General features: G+C 45.7%; 1 protein-coding gene across 6 annotated transcripts in view; it reads right to left on the minus strand.

Annotated features, from left to right (window-relative positions):
• AP3M1 (adaptor related protein complex 3 subunit mu 1) overlaps positions 1-12,280 on the minus strand; it is a 119,794-nt gene extending 107,514 nt beyond the window's left edge. The window contains exon 1 of one of the 6 annotated variants that reach the window (XM_085608723.1): positions 12,143-12,280. The gene's annotated coding sequence lies outside the window, so the exon portion shown is untranslated. Of the gene's footprint in view, positions 1-12,039 lie in introns of all 6 variants that reach the window. The other 5 variants (XM_085608722.1, XM_085608724.1, XM_085608727.1 and 2 more) reach the window with 5 other exon arrangements.
• Between the last annotated feature and the right edge of the window lie 613 nt (positions 12,281-12,893).

Below are 12,893 nucleotides of genomic sequence, written 5' to 3' on the forward strand. Positions count from 1 at the left end.
TTATCACGTGATCAGTGATGAAAGTACTGTGTGACAGATGGACATACAACATTAAACATAACACACACACATAACAAAAAGCAAACACTCTAATAAAAAGGGGGGACTAGTTCAATGTATATCCATGCCAGAATCAAATTCCCCACAAAAGTATGGACATACTTGCTCACAGGAGATAAGTAACCTCATGAGCTCGTGAACCGAGTGGTGGGCGTGCCAAGTGGGCTACCTGCATGAAGAGAGGAACAGGAGAGGCAAAAGTGGGCAAACGACCAAAATACTAGCGTTGTCAAGATGTTACCTCATTCTCACTGAAGCGCCGTACTTACGACTCCAGGGATCAGTGTCCCGCCAAATCAACCACCCCGGTTGGCTCCGTCGATAGAACTGAATCGGACGGTGCGCGTTATAAATAGCTACATCAATTAGTGTAATTGCGCCTAGGTGTAAACGTCCAATGCGCGCTGATTCTGCAAACGGAGACCCGGAATCGGAGGTAGACCGTCCGGGTCATTCCGACCAATTGCCTGAACCAGGACCGAAGGGGGAAGGACCCCATGGGAAGGACCTGGGTGTCTTGATCCACTGCCTGTCTAAAATACCTGATCGGATTTAAACGGAGTAGATGTTGCAGTTATCTGCCCATCGAGGCTACCTGATGAAATAAAAATAAGGAGTAGGTGCTCTAGTTGACTAGGACTTGTGATCGGAATGGTCACCTGGAACATCCAAATAAGCCTGGGATTACAGGAGATGGATCTCAGGGACATAGGTGTCCAAGCCAATGCCTGCATAAATATCAGACTGATCGAGAACAGATGGTTGATCAAGTGCTCCTTGGGAAGGCGCTCTAACCTATCCCGCGGATGTGGCCTTATCTACGTGTAGGCCTTGGCGCCGGAGCGGCCGCGCAGAGCTTTCAGCATCGGCTGTGCTGGCAGTGAGTGTGCCACTTACGCATCGACTTCCTGTTGGACAGATTGCCCCGGATTAGTGGCCATTATTGTCCCAGCGAGGAACTAGCGGCCTCCACGAGCGAGAGCTGTGGGCCCCAGCCTGGTGGGGGCGCATTTACCGACGCCAACACTGACAACATCCACACCAACAATAGTTAATTGAGTGGGGCGCGTGTGCTGCTCCTTGGCAGCCCTGTCGACACAAGAGATGCCCCGCCGGACCCATCAGGCAGGGGCGCCCATCAACACCGCTGCTGCAGCCTACTGGTGCAACGGGCAACGGCTACGGTAGGGGGGCAGAGCAGCGTGCGCATCTTTGACGGCGTTGGCTGTGTGTGCGCTGCATCGCAACTTATCTTCCCACTGCCGACTGGACCGTCCTGGGGCCGTGAGAGTTGCCGTCCACACCCCGGCCTTCCAGAGGGTGCAGCAGTGTCTTGAGAGAACATGTTTCACCGGCAGTGAGGCCCCGGGCGTGCTCTGGGCCCAGCAATGGCATAATAAATCCTGCAGGAGCGGCGAGTTTCAATCTGGGGCTCACAATCGTCAATCTTGTATTGATCACATGCTCACACACGCTCAGAACATTCATGTTTTTACGGAGTCCCGGTGCCTAGCGCGGGGAATCTCTGATCACTCCCCCATTCTCACGACTTTAACCTTGGGACAGACTAGGCGCCGCAATACCCTCTCTATTAATCCTTGGGCGCTTATAATACCCCAATTAGAGAGACACTGCTCAAAGACACCGACTCTTATTTTGCTGAAAACGTGGGGTCAGTAGCTTCCGCTGGGGTATTGTGGGGGGGCGTTAGGCGCTGTCATTAAGGGCTGTGCCCTATCATTGATGGTGCGGCATAGGAGGGAACTTTCCAAGCGAGTAGTGGAATTGGAAGAGGAAATTTTGGTTAAGGAAAAAAGCCCTTCCGTGTGCTCCTGATTCAGGTGCGCAACACACACTAAATATGGTGTGTCTGGATTTCCGGCAACTGCTGACGGAAGCTGCCACGGCGCGTTCTCTCGCTACCTGTCACAGGATTTACGAGCATGGCGAGCGCACAGGTAAACTCCTAGCCTGGCTAGAGAGAAAAAAAAAAAAAAAAAAAGAGTGCGCCTCCAGGTGTGCTACTCACGGACCCCTAGCAGATTGCCGACACATTAGCCACTCATTTCGCATCGATATACAGTACCGCTGAGACGTCACATGCCCCTATGGCTGCGGACCTCCTGTCTACTATCAAAGTTGCGTGCCTGTCCACGCTGGACAGTGACTCCCTGGAGAGTGACATTACAGAGATTGAAATTCAAAAAGCTATTCGGGGTGTACTATCAGGTAAAGCTATGGGACCCAACGGGCTCCCCATTGAACTCTTCAAACCGATGGCTTCTAAGCGCTCTCCCCACTTATCGCACATGTATACTGAAAGCTTTGAGCTGGGTATCCTCCCTGCCGATGTTAGGACGGTCTCAATCGTGGTAATACAAAAATCAGGCAAGCCAGCGGATGACTGCAAATCCTAACGCCCCATATCCCTCCTCTCTGTGGAGGCAAAGATTCTAGCAAAAGTGTTAGCTAAAAGACTTATCCCCCATGTCACCGAGCTGGTGCATCCTGATTAATCCGGGTTTATGCCAGGAAGGCATACGGCCTTGAACCTGCAGCGGCTGAATGGGGTCCTCGGCAGACTTGGCACCATCAGGGAAGATGCGATCCGGTTGTCACTGGACACCACCATGGCGTCTGACACCATTGAATGAGACTTTCTGTTTGCGGTTCTGGCTCGGATGGGCTTTGGACCCCATTTTATCAAGTGGATCAGGCTACTTAACACCCAACCGATGGCGTATGCAACAGTTAATAATCAGGTCTCCAGTCGTTTTCCATTGCAGCAGGGCACAAGGCAGGGATGCCCTTTGTTGCCCCTACTCTTTGCACTCGTACTGGAGCCGCTGGCCATCTGGATTAGGGGTGACCCGGAGATAAGGGGACTTAGGTGGACTGAGGATCGCCTTTCGCTCTTTGCAGACATCCTCCTCTACTTGCCCTCGCACTCCCTACATCGAGTGCGCCACTTATTCCATATATTCGGTGCCCACTCGAGATATACAATCAACTGGGATAAGTCCCAATTATATGTGTTGTGGGGTGATCCGCCGCTTAGTCCCAGGGGCTACAACATACCGGTGGCAGATCGAGGCTTTAGATACCTCGGAATCTTCGTCACCCCGGACCCTACTTTATTTTATGAAACCAATCTGCTGGGGCCACTGACTCGTCTGAAATCGGACGACAGAAATAGGCAATCTCTTCCTCTCACTCTTATGGGGCGGGTGGCGCTCTTTAAGATGCTTGCGCTACCGCGTTGCCTGTATGCACTGCAAAACACCCCCAAATGTGATACCAGACGCCTATTTCTCCAGTATTGATAACGTTGTGCGGGGACTGCTATGGTAGGGACGGGCACCGCGTATAGCCATGAACAAACTTACCATGGGGTGGTCCGATGGAGGTATTGCGTTGCCTATTACCAAGCGTCGCAACTGGTTGCGGTTAATAGATGGGTGCATGGGGAGTACGACGATCCAAACTTTCTTACAGACAGTTGGCTTTTGGGACGGGGAGGATACAATAGGGCACTTTACACGAACCCCCGTAAACTTTATATTACGGGCCCCACCGCCCGTACAGTGGAGGTATGGCACGGAATCACAAAGAAATGGGGCTGGCACAACTGACTTACAAAAGCTACGCCACTCTGGAAACCAGATATGTTGAATCAGCTAAGTAAATGTCCTGGCTTTGACAGGTGGGATATGATAGGCATCTCAACGGTGGGGGACATGTGGGTGAAGGGAAAACTGGCTTCTTTTGCCGAGTTACAAGCCAAGTATCAATTGGCTCCCACCGAGACCTTCAGATATCTCCAGATCAGTCATGCTATCTCTGCTGCCATGCCCAAGGAGCTCCCTTGCGCTTAGCCTTGCCACATATGTTCAGGACCCTCTGGTCATAAAGATAGTTCAGTGAGTGAAATTAAAAGCTAAATAAGACCATGTTGCCGGCAACAGCCCTTGAAGACCTAGTCAACGGCAGAATAAACAGATCTTTCCAGTATCTGAAAAACCCACCACACAAGCAAGAGAACATTTCGGACTAGCATCTTGCTTGTCTCGCCTGTTAAATAAGAAGGAACAGACAGCTTCACTACGGAGAGCAGCGCCAGGGGGAATTAGGATAACAGATCTGGTCCCCACGCTCTGGGGAGGGTGTAAGGTTTTCCAATACCTCAGCATCTTTTCCTTGCGCAATGTTGGAACAATATCTCACCTCTTGAAATCCATAACTAGATATAACCCATGATCCCCACAGAAACAGGGTAAAATGTAAAAAGAAACAGCAAATGTTGGAGATAAAGATTTCGACCAGCAGGAGACCTCCCCCTTTACTAAGCGGATCCTACAAGCATTTCAAGAGTCCAGGTGTACCCTGGAAAGGAAATAATAATAATAATCAGAGAGATGGTGTTAGATGTTAACCCTCCAGCAACGGGACCTCAAGAATGTGGTTGAAAGAGTTATGACAGCCAAAGACAAAATATGTGAGCTCAAAGACAATGTCAAGGAACTTAACTTAAAAACTGCTGCACAACAGCTGGCATCAACAACCAAAGTAATGGTGTGCCATATAGACAATGTGGAGGGACATTATTGCCATAATCGTCCAAGGTTTCTGGGGTTGTCAGGGGCAGTGGAAGGGGCCCACCCTGAACAATTTATAGAATGTAGGATGAAGTAAAATATCCAGGTTGAAAGGCTAGCCAGCTGTAGTTTTCTTGCTTGAGCATGCTCACTATGGGCCCGATGCACAGAACTAACTTAAGACAAAAACCTAAACTTACTACCATTTTGGTATTCACAGAAGGCACTTACTCATTTTGGTATTCACAGAAGTTAGGAGTCCTAACTTTAGGACTCCTAAATGCCTTCTGTGAATACCGAAAGCCTTAAAATTAGGGTTTTTCTCAGTTTAGTAGTAGTAAAGTTAGGAGTCCTAACTTTAGGACTCCTAAACTGAGAAAAATCCTAATTTTAAGACTTTCGGTATTCACAGAAGGCATTTAGGAGTCCTAAAGTTAGGACTCCTAACTTCTGTGAATACCGAAGTGAGTAAGTGTCTTCTGTGAATACCAAAATGAGTAAGTGCCTTCTGTGAATACGAAAATGGTAGTAAGTTTAGGATTTTGCAGGGCTCGACAAATCTTTAAAATCTTACTTGACCTGTAGGTCTAGTGACTAGAATTTTCTACTCGACCGAACATCAATGCACTTTACCCACAAATTGGTTGCATACAAATTTTCTTTAAAACATTTGCAGCGCCGTTGATCTATGACCATTAAGACCTGATCGAATTTTTTAGCCTCATTACTATTCTCACTGAAATGTCTTTAAAGTTAGGAGCCCGGCCTTGGATAAACACTCTCAGCAGTACTCGAGTACACTACTGTACATTAAACATACTAGAGCGTGGCCCCAGATGAATACTCTTAGCAGTACTCAGGTTCAACACTGTACCTTAACATACTAGATTACGGCCCCGGCGGCTCAACATCCTGTCATTCTGCACAAATCACTTAATCTCCCCGTGCCTAACAAAAATGAGTGTGTCCTTGTGTACCATAACTGGTGCTCATGTTAAGCACTCCAATACCTTTGGGTCGAGTAAGCGCTATATAAATATCTGCAAAAAAAAAAAAGACTCTTAGCAGTACTCTGGTACACCGCTGTACCTTAAATATATTAGAGTACGGCCCCAGATAAACACATGCTCAAGGGTCCTGTGACCTCAGTGACAGAGTCACTGTCACTCTATGGTGTGCTGCTTCATAGGCCTGCCTTCAAGACTGGAGGTGAACTTCAGAATTAATTGTGGTGGACAGGCCTTCAAGGTTAACCTACACTTGCCACTGCTAGGGTCCACCTGCTGGTGCTAAGACACCAGGGCTTTTAAGATCTTGTGGGGCCTTCTAAGGTTTAGCATGGGAATGTGCTCCTTCAGGGAGAGTGGTCTGGTGGACTGGTCATGAAGGCTGAACCTGTTTCCCCTGTTCCAAATTCAGCAGCTCTGACTATAGTGCCACATCCTCTCCTCCACTGAACACCATACTGCCCCATTGAGAGAAACTTGCACTGCACTGACCCGCTATAAACACCTGGATGGGACTCAATTCAAATTAAACACTAATTAGAAGCAATATGCTGCCTAAAAAACAATTAACAACATCCTAGAAAAAGCAAACCCTCATATAGAATGCAATATTAAATAAAGCATGTGAATGTAACTAGGAACAACATGGTTACCTTTTTCTTTTTACACTCATTATTCAGAAATTAGTGAGTGCTTTTGCCTGAAAAGTTAAGTCCATGACTACAGGGTCTAGAAGGGGCCCGTTTCAATGCCCATTGCTTATATCCTTACAAAACGTAAGCAGTGTGGTTTAACCTCTTCTGTGCCCATGACGAGATAGTCTCGTCATGGGCACAGCGCAACCGTGCTCCATGACGAGTCTCGTCATGGGCACAGCGCAACCGTGCTCCATGACGAGACTCGTCATGGGCACAGCGCAACCGTGCTCCATGACGAGTCTCGTCATGGGCACAGCGCAACCGTGCTCCATGACGAGACTATCTCGTCATGAACCCCACCCACTAATACAACGCCCGGCACAGGCGGGGGAAAGGGCGTGGCACTGAAGGGGTCAAAAAGACCACGTTTGTGAATACAGAGCCACAGTATGCATTTTGTTTTCCAATTCACCCATCTAGCAGGTATTTCATTACCTCCAGGAATAGTGCTCTTTCCCTCCGAGGAAAAACAATGTTGTTCAAAGAGCTAGGAGAAAACAAAAGTAGCGCTTCACTGGCAAACACTGTAAAGTGGCGCTAATGTGTTTAGGGGTGAATAACTCAATCTGGATTATCTGGCCACCTTGCAACCACTCTGTCTTGCTTTAGTTAGTTAGTTGCTTTTTTTTTTATATTTTGATTGTTTTATTTCTCTCCACCCCGAGGCTGCACTTGAAATTGAAGAATGTCGGAAAAAGCCGACGTATCCAGCAAGTGTTTTTCTTTTTTGGATCCATTTCACAAGGAAATAAACGAAAGGAGGAAAGAGAAGGTAATACGAGTTTCTTGAAGTCTCGGTTTTACTAAATGAGCACGAGGGCGACAGTAAGAGAGGGAGGAGAGAGAGGGAACAAAAAGGGGGTGGGGGGCAGCTGCCAGCGGCAGGGGAACTAGACAATGTCTTTGTCTTTTCCTTCGTGCCCAAAGAAGACAGAGTCCTTTTCCTTCTCTGCCCGTTTCGCCCGTACTGATATCGCTTAGCAGGTTAATGTGTGTAGGTATTCGGTCGGCTGGCTGGGAATTAAGAGCTCACTCGCCAGAACGGTCAAGTAGGCCTGAAAACTGTCTCGCCCTGAAAGAAACTGACTGCATTTGCGAGCGGGCAATTACATTTTTCGAGCCCTGATTTTGTCTTAGGTTAGTTCTGTGAATCGAGCCCTGAGCCTCTGCCACGAACTCCTACACATTCATTTATTGCCTAGTGCTTGAATTATAAGGACAGAGATACAATCTATATGGGTACCACAGAGAAAACAAAGGTGATGAATGAATCCTACAAGAGTCTGAATTTCCCAGTCTACACCAGAATGGTGCAAAAACCACAAAATAATTTAGTAGGTCAAATATTAACTACGACCAATAAATCTAAAGTACATGATCCTTTACTCTGCTAAACTGATGGATATCTTTCAAAATAAGTCCTTCATCTTTGAAATTCTGCATTATGGGTGGGTCTAAGAGCGACATGTGCTACATGGCAATAGGGAGACAGATACAGGGCAATACCATGCTGCCCATGCAAAAGATGTCAGACCGAAAGAACAGCGTCATAGACTGAGACGCAGACCCCACTCTAGTTCACAAAATATATCATAAGACAATACTGGGAGGCTAAGTGGAGCAATCCCAGTGGAGAACCATCTGGTTTGGAACAGGGAAAGGAAGACAATCCTCAACTGTTATGTTGTCACAAAGCTTGGCTGAGGTGGACTAGGATGCATCACAAACTGCTCAATAACCCAAAACAGATGGGTGATCAGAGAAAGGCAGAAAAATAGTTACAATTACTCACACACACCACTGGAAATCCTCTGTCTAAATTTCGTCTTTGGTCTCATGGGACTCTTTAGGAAATAATTTCCATTTGGTATACAGAAAACTAGGATGGGAAAGGACGGATACCTAGTGATATCGGGCTCAATAAAATTAACCACAATTGCATTATTAAATGTCTATGTACCACCTCCTCTGTCCTAGAAATTCTAATTAGTAATTGGCCCAATATATGGGAGGGCCAATTGGAATGCATGTTGATTGGGGACGATTTCAACTGAATAATGGACAAGAACAGGGATAGGCATACGTGAGGTGGAATAAATTATAAAGGCTTGTTTCTTCCTTGAATCCTTTGTGGAGGCGGACGACCTCTGTGCATGTTTGGCAATAGTAACACATGAGAGTAAGGCTTCATCTTTTTCTCCGGATTGCACTGGTCATCCTCCCGTATTACATATGTATACGGACTACCATGGCAGATACACAGACACATATACATGCACTCTCTAACCACGCATCAGTAAGCATACAGTTTTGATTGTGGGGTCCTTGAGAAGGCATCAAGGTGGCATCCGAATGCTTTGTGGCTACAGGAGGAGTCCTTCAGGAAAGCTCTCAGTAGAGAGACAAACTAATGAAGATTCAGTGGAATTACCAATGACAAACTGGGAGGCTTTTAAACCTGTTGTTCGAGGAGTGGCTATTGGTTTTATAGCAAGAAGAGAGAAGGGATATGCCTTGAGAACCACAGAGACACAGACCCTTGATTTAGATGACAGCTATAGGAAGGAACCTACCAAGCATATCCACGATGAATAAATTGCAGCTAAACTGCAATTCCACCACATGAGTATGAAGGAAGTTAAAGAGGCCCGCTTGGCATTCCAGTTCAGACTAAACGACCAGGGTGAACAAACAAGAAGGTTAATATACTGGATGAGTAAGCAGGATGACTGACCCAGATCGGTACCTTGCATTCATACAGGAGATGGCCTGATCCTAGTCGAGTGATCACTAAACAGGAGAATCTGCCCGATTTTATAGCGTACTTTATGGCCCAGCAGGTAACAGCTCTCTCTGGCCACTAGATAGATTCATACCTAAACTGCTGTCACACCAAATTGCTGGAAAAGAAAGATCAAGAAAACCTGGATAGGTAAGATCACTATGAAGGTTGTAATTTCAATTGGGGAAAGTATCATGACACAATGGCCAAACAATATAATTTTACAATGCCAATGCCTTTCTACTGGCTGTCCACCTATTGAATATGTTTATTAGTTAAAGAGAATGAAGTGTATTGCCTCCATACCAGTTCATTTACATAGGCACCTCCAGGTCCCAGAAATTCCTGCAAACCGACAGCGTCCCTCAAAGCTTCCATCTTGTCGCAGTCATTTTGACGCTTTGCCTGGAGCCCCCTGGGACTCCCCACAGGTTAAAGCCTTAAGATTCCCCAATATGCCAATGACACAGAACTCAACTTAGAAGTCATCTCAGATCCAGATATACAACATCGCAAATACTACCTGCACTTCATACAGCTCAGGATTTCTACCCCATGCAGGCAACGTATTCCCACAGAAATAGATTTACTTCTTTTCACCGAGAACAAGCAACAACTAGTCCAAACCTGGCTCAATGACATACCTGGACAACGTCTAAAGACAACTATCACTAAACATCAAATCAACTAGTTTCACCAAGGAACACACTGCCAAGAAAACCATGAACGCTGGCAACCAGCTGAACGGGACCACAAACAACTCCAGAGCATATCACCCTGACCACGAAGAAATTACACTAGCTTCCACTGTCTGCCCACACCACCTTCAAAACCAGATGTATCATTTATGTTTATTTCTTGAGCACTTTTAACAATCTTGCCTTTCAAGGACTGGTCAACCTAATATAACAGCCAAACTACTATTTGTTCCAAGTGCAACTCAGGGTTTCATGCCCAAGATTTGATTTGTGTTCATGCTACAAGACAGTATGATGACATTTACAACGCAGTAAAACTAAACAAGCATTGGCATAGCCAATAGGTCTTGCCTTTGGGACCTTATAAGTTTTTAGCCATGCAAAAGTTGCATAACTAAATCCCAAAAGCGAGACCTATTGGCTAAGTTAAAGTGATCACGATCAAACATTAAAGCGGCCGCGAAAGTGAAAGTAATCGCGGTAAAGCGCGGCGCGCACATGCACTGTAGCTCTAGCCCTCTCAATAAGTCTCGCCAGACCAGGCGAGACCTAAAAACTGGGCCATCTTGGATCTCAAATTAGCCATGAACTTTTGGAATAAAGTTTATTTAAAAAAAAAAAAAAAATACTTCGTGAAGGGCTTTGGAGTGGACAGAATTAGGGACTTTTCCCACATTTATCAGCCAGACTGAGTGCAACTGGCACAAGGACATCTTTGGTGCAACTCTAACCTAAAAAGAAGGGAAGTGGCTTACATGCTGTATATCTAAGTTGACTTGAACGTCATAATGTTCAAACTGCTAAGAGTGAATGAAGAGGAAAGTAAATAAAAGTGCTGTACCAGAGGGAAAACGAAATTGGTGTCCACACCACTTACTCAAATGTGTACAAATACCAGTAGTAGAGATAGGAATGTACGTATGAACACCACACAAACAAGAAGGATGTAGAATGAAAGGGCGAGGAGTGGTGGGAAGGGTAAGGAGCACAAACATCTTGTAGGAGGCTGAACCTCTGGAGTGTAAAAAAATTAGGTGAACATTTTACGATTAAACTAAAATCTGTATTGCTCGTTGAAAGCTTGTGCAACATGCTACACTAAGAAAACTAGGTCTACTGCATGCGGACTAGTTTAGAAGAACAGTCCCAGAAAAGCTGCGCCTGGTGCCCACAACATAAAGTACTGACTCTTCTAGGTGAGGCAGCCAGATGAGGTAGTGAGTTAAGGATGGAGCAACAGAGTGGTTCTCCCTTGTTTCAACACAAAAAGTACTGGCACACAGTAGCAAATATTTATTTTTGTTCTGGAACGTGTGGAGGGAGTGTGCTTTATCACAAACCACCAGCGCTCATTATATTATATAGTATCTCCCTTGTGCCTTTACTGTGGAGAACTTAAAAGAACTATCTCAGATCAGGGGATAGCTCGGCTTTTACAGATCAAGAATGAAATAAAGTGCATTTCACTGTGCAGGACTCAGTATTACAATTGGAAGAGGGGTGATGCAGGGCAAACGGTCTTTGTTTTTACTTTTGGAACAACAGAAGGGACAATGTGAAAAAGATTAATAACCATGCGCGAAATCAGTACAACTGCAGAGTGTGTTAGACGTTAGATGAGGAGTGACAAAGCTGACCAACTCCAGTTCTGAAATGCAGCACTACCTGGTAGGTTAGCGGATCACTCGCAGAGCTGTGGGTTTCTCATAATTGAGCAAACTTTGGGTCAGCACTGAGGAAACTGCGTTGATCCAAGTAGGATTTTATCACAAAACAATTTAATGCAAAACAAAATACCCTTTATTGGAGAGATTAAACATACACATACCACAAAAGATGGGTGGATTTCAATAATGTCACATTCCATCCTTACGTTACGCAGCCTCCAACAAAAGAAAACGATCCACGCTATCAATTTCAAATCACGAACTAATACAAACACATAGAACCTTGCCTTCTGACATAAAACGATTCACCGCGAATAAACATGGGGTTTACGGGCTATCACGTAAACATTTTGCTTTTTGGTACGCTTTGCCGACAACACTTCTGCAATTTCAATTTACTTCTGAGTCTGTTCACATGCTATAACTTGACAACAACTTTCGGTCATTTGATGAAGTCTTTGAAAACGTGAGCCTGTGGGAGGAGCACAACTCTGTCCCCGAGGAGACGGTAGCCTGGTCCATCCCTAATTACCTGAGCCGGTGGTACTCTAGAATCGTTTTTCCTTAGCCTCTGGGGAACAGGACTGTCCTCGCCCTTACCTGAGGCTTCAGAGGAATATCCAATTGCCAATTACCTGGGTCGTGCACACCCAGCAGCTCTCAGATCAAGTCAGGTGAAGGATTCACCCACAGGTTCCTTGGTCCGACTCCAGGCTGACACATCATCCAAGATGGCGTCAAGAGGACCCCGCCCAGGCTGCCTAGGCATTGCCTGCGCACAAATCTAAGGGTAACTGAGAGAGGACTATATAAATAGGGCTCCCGGTTTAATGGTATTTATTTTTTATATTTCCGTCTGTATTTATCCATATTTATTTTTTTAACGTTTATTCTGTATTTATCCATTTTTATTTTGTGTTCTCTGTATAAATAAAGCTGCAATTGGTATTTTTCCACATTTATTTAACTGATTAATGTATATTCGCATTTGAATGTCCCGGAGGTTTCAGCAGTATACAGTACAATAGCTTTCACTACACTTGCAGTACACTTGCTATGTACAATAGCATAAATAACTGTAGATATGCACTTAATTAAGCTTACTTTGTGTAATGTTGCTATGTTCTGTAGGTGCTTGCTGTTATCCCCAAGGACTTGCTGGAGGCAGTGTAGAGGGTTATATATATATTTATTAAACAAATAAAGACTTCGCCTAGAGAGAGCGCCGGGCAACACGCTCCGATCGCTAGCTCTCGCGCCGCGCTCCTCGCGCATGCGCAGTAGCGTCCAATATGGCCGCTACTCGCATTGCTGCCCTGACGTAGTGCGCGTCAACTAGACCGCGACACTACATATCTCCCCCTTTTTATACCATCCAACACAGTG

Source organism: Triturus cristatus, chromosome 1_2, assembly GCF_964204655.1.
Source record: "Triturus cristatus chromosome 1_2, aTriCri1.1, whole genome shotgun sequence".
In the NCBI taxonomy this organism is placed as follows: Eukaryota; Metazoa; Chordata; class Amphibia; order Caudata; family Salamandridae; genus Triturus; species Triturus cristatus.